Genomic DNA, 4554 nt, shown 5'->3' on the forward strand with positions numbered 1-4554 from the left:
CACCATGTTTTTTCTTCTCAAAATATATTTATTTTTATTCCACTTAATCTGGTCATAATCCATTCATCCATATATCCATCCATCCGTCTTGCAGCAGTAAGGTTAGTGCGTGTATTTTAGTTTGGCAGTACCAAACAAAGCCTCTGGGTGTCACTGCAAGATAATGCTCCCCAACTCAGTAGATTTCACTTCTTTCGTGTGCGTGCGTGCTCACACCTGTGTTTCTCAATGGAGGCCTAGCTAACATTTACCTCTTAGTTATGAAGCCACGTCAAATAAATGTCTTTTTAACAGCATGGTTTTCTTTCTTCTTGCACATCTCAGTTTATTTTTTTAATCATATTTTTTGACCTTCTAAATGGGTTCCACGTAGCGTATACGTTCTCTGGGATCATGTGAAGGAATCGAAAAATCAAAGCAAATGATAGCATAATTAAATCGGATGTGTAATGATAAACATTGAAATGTAGTGTAGTGTAAGTCTGCTTCAGTTCTTATGCCAGCCTATACCAGCTTCTTATTTATCAGAATTTTAATATTTATTTATTAAAATTTATTTACGCAGTGTTTAAAGTAGCATCTCACACCTCACGTTATGATTTTCGGGAATATGAATAAGAATGTAGCCTATATAAACGAAATAGTCTAAGGTGAGCAGCTACTTCGGTTGGTGCTTAACACTGATGTCTTGTTGAATAAAAGAAAAATCACATTTTGTTCTTGTCTATGCAATCTCTTTTTTCTAGTGAGGCCTACAAATGCATTGATACTCAAGTGCTGTAAAAAAAAAAGAAAAAAAAAAGTACTGTACAGTAGAAATTAGGATGGCAAAAAGTGCATGTGACCTCCAACACTAAACAATGCTAGACATCCAATTGTCCACCTGCATGGTTATCCATCCACCTGATACATTTGCCTTTTTCATCAAATTTCTCACTATTTCTCATGCGCTGTTTTCTGATGAATTTACATAAATTTAGATATTTTGTAACATCTTGCTTTTTCTATTCCCCAGCTCCGCCAAAATGTTTGTTTTGTGTATAATACTTCTCACTTACACAATTACACATTTAGTGGAGGTAAAAAAAAAAATCCCTCATTTTTGTCTCTTCAAGAAAAACGCAAGATATTACACTCAATCTGGCTTTTAAAATGTTTCTAATGTATTTCATCATCTAACAGTATTACTGCTCTAACACGGTTTACAGCATGTTAAATTATTTTTATTTATGTTTTTGGCTACTATCTCGCAGCCTCTCTGTCAAATCTGCATCAGTACCACATCAGAGGCCTCTAGGCCTACGCAGATAATGCCCTCCATATTTACAGTTCCGGGAGGATTAAGGGGTTTTGACGAGATCCCATTTGTGTGAACCTATTAGTGCCTAGTGCCCCAGGCTCTCTCTGATTCGCTTGTGAGATTAGGCAAAGGTATTATAGTAAGAGGATCGGCTCGCCTCGAGGTGAGGGTCTCATCTATACAGTACAGGCAGAAAGAGAGGAACACACACAAAGACATGGACGTGCTCTCACAGTTTGGTCCATGGTACTTCCAATATGAACGAGAACACTTTTGGAAATGAGCAATCAAGATGGAGAAACTGCAGGGATAAAAGTTTGTTTTGTGTCTTAGTTTGTCCATCAGTTCAACATTGGGCCATTTGCACCCTTTCTGGTAACCGTTTCCCTCTTGTTTTTATACCACATGACATTTGGCAGTTATTTGAAGTTAACATAGAAAATGTCATTTGCCATGTTAAGTCTCTTCACTGTGAAATGAAAGTAAGTAAAAGGAAAGTCATCGCCATGCACCCCTCCTCCAGCAGAAGGATGTTGAGTGCCATGTCATAATTTATGACTTAAAAAGCATACATTTTTCAACACACAGTGGCAGAGATGGCACTTCATGTTTATGACAATCATTTCCTTGGTGAATGATTCATGTAGATGTGGCACTTATGAATCTTTCAAAGAACAAACAGAAACACTGACGCTTAGAGCTTTGAACGCTGGATGGCTGCGGCCGCAAATTTATGCTTGCTCAGACAATTTGGCCAAAGAAAGTGTGAGATAGGAGTCAAGTACACTGTAAATATGTACTCTAATTCATATATATATAGATTAGGGGTGTCAGGCAATATAATTTTTTTATCATAATTAATTGCATGACTTCAATAGTTAACTCAAGATTAATTGCAAATTTTATATCTGTTCTAAATATACAATAAAATGTACAGCAAAATATTTTTTCCCTAAGTTTTCATTCTCTTGTTAACATAAAAGTGGAAAAAAATGTTAAACTAATAGAAATATGTAAGAAACTTTTAGTCATTGATACAGTAATTTCATAATAATTCAGAAAATTGAGTTAAAATTAAAAATGTACCGTAAAATGGGTAACATGCGGAGAATGAATTTTGAATTACTTAGTTGGGTGTGACAATCAGTAATACTCTAACAAATTTTTCTGCCACTAGATAGCATAATTGCATTTGTAAGATGTTGGTGACAGCTTAGTGCATGTTTTTTCATATTAAGAGCTATCTAATCTTTAACATGAAGTAAATTTTTGCACATTTTTTTTTAAAAAAACAACTTAACTTCAGTCTCCACAATAATATGCATTATTATTAAAATTATTACTGCAAAATTTTGAGGTGGACGTGTCTGCTGTCTTGTGACTGGAATTCCCCCAGTACTTGCTTTCCGAGTAAGGGGCGGTCATTAAAAATTTGAGGCATTAAAGGAACTTTAAATTAACTCAAAATTAATTCACAGATTTTGACACCCCTAATAATATATATATATATATAATGAGGATAAATTGTCTAAACTGGAGTTTGAATGGCCACTAGATGTTGCTGTGCATTGAATCCATCTAGATGAGGAATTTAACGGATTTGGCATGTTGAATTCAATAGGTCGAATCTAATCAAACTAATGTGTTATCTGTTATACGGAATGCCATCGTTGTCTATTGTGGCCGTTTAAACAATTTTTTAACATTACTCTACCTTCGTTCTCCACGATATGATCTGCTTGAAGGCAATGGAGCATAGGTGCAAACATGGCTGACAAAGAAGCGTGTTAATATTTGTTCATATCAGAATACTGAAGAGACCCCTCTCGCAGTGACAGCAGCAGTCACCGTCGCTCCTCCTGCACAGTGGAACCATGCCCTCCTTTAAAAAAATCACATTTATCTGTTGCCTGGAAGCTGCAGTCGCCTGGTGGAGATCTTTCATCTTCCCTGTGTAGTGCCCTTCAGAGGGCCCTACTGGCTGTTTGGATTTTAGCCAAGGTTACTATAGAAACACAGAGGGAGAAGTGCTGAGGGTTGGCTGGCGGTAATGAAAACGGGCCTTCGAAGGCCTACAAAATGACAGTTGAAAAGGCACAGCACTAATACAAATACTGTTATTTTTAATTGACTCCAAAAAGACTTACTTATAGAGGGCAATTATAATCGAAGCACAATTTGTTTAATAAATGAAAAATAAGCATTTAATGTCCCCTCCCATAAATTATCCCCCCCAAAAAAGGTGACAATATACAGGTTTGTGACAGATGTGCTCACGTGACATGAATCACTCCTAGACTGACAACACAGCTTTTCTGAACGTGCATGTTTGTATGTGAGTGCCACAGGAGGTGCATTATTCTCTTTGAGGTGAATTTGATATTCATGGAAGACACCTGCACAGATCAGAAGTGAAAAATGTAAATGGGTTTGACTGAGAGTGTATGGAAGCAAAAAACCCAGGCACGAATGTATACAGTAGATGAATAAACTAAAGTGGTGATCAAATGCATTTTCGACAGGAAGTTAGTACATCCTGTATGCATGCTAAATACATTCACTGACTACACTGCAAGAACCAAATTGACAAGGATGAAATACAGGGGAAAAAAATGTAATATAGAGGACATTTTATTATTTATTTATTTTACACATTACCTCCTTAACAAAATCATTTGAAGCCCTATAAAAGCTCACGTCTACCTTAATTATTAAATGTGACATCATTAAATAATAGACAATTATTTAATCATATATAGAGTCATATATATCATTTCCAACTCGAAAAAACTGCAATGAGAATGATTCATAGCTGCTTCAGCACAGCCCATTACATTATAATGATACTTAAGACTTTATGTTTATCCAGTAATAACTATAAATGTCTTAGATGAAGCCTCGTTTTGACTAAAATAAATACTTGAGCTCATTTCTACCCTTGCGGTTGTTTTTTCTCCCCTTTTGAAGTGTTTCTTTTTGTTATAGATTACACTTGCTTAATTATGATTAAATATCAGTAGCATTTTGTTCCATTTACCTTGATACAGTTAGTACTCATTTTAGCAAGTGGGGCCCCATTGGGAGTTGAACGCTCACCCAAGCAGAGAGTTGCGTTTTGAATTCTTTCCACTATCAAAAAAAAAAAGACTGCATAAATAAAGATTTAAAAATACAAAGAAGAGGTTAGACTCAAATGAGTAAATCAAATTGACATGGGATCATTATGTAAATTTGAACCTCAGAGGGCCACTTTC

This window comes from Vanacampus margaritifer, chromosome 14 (assembly GCF_051991255.1).
Source record: "Vanacampus margaritifer isolate UIUO_Vmar chromosome 14, RoL_Vmar_1.0, whole genome shotgun sequence".
In the NCBI taxonomy this organism is placed as follows: domain Eukaryota; kingdom Metazoa; phylum Chordata; class Actinopteri; order Syngnathiformes; family Syngnathidae; genus Vanacampus; species Vanacampus margaritifer.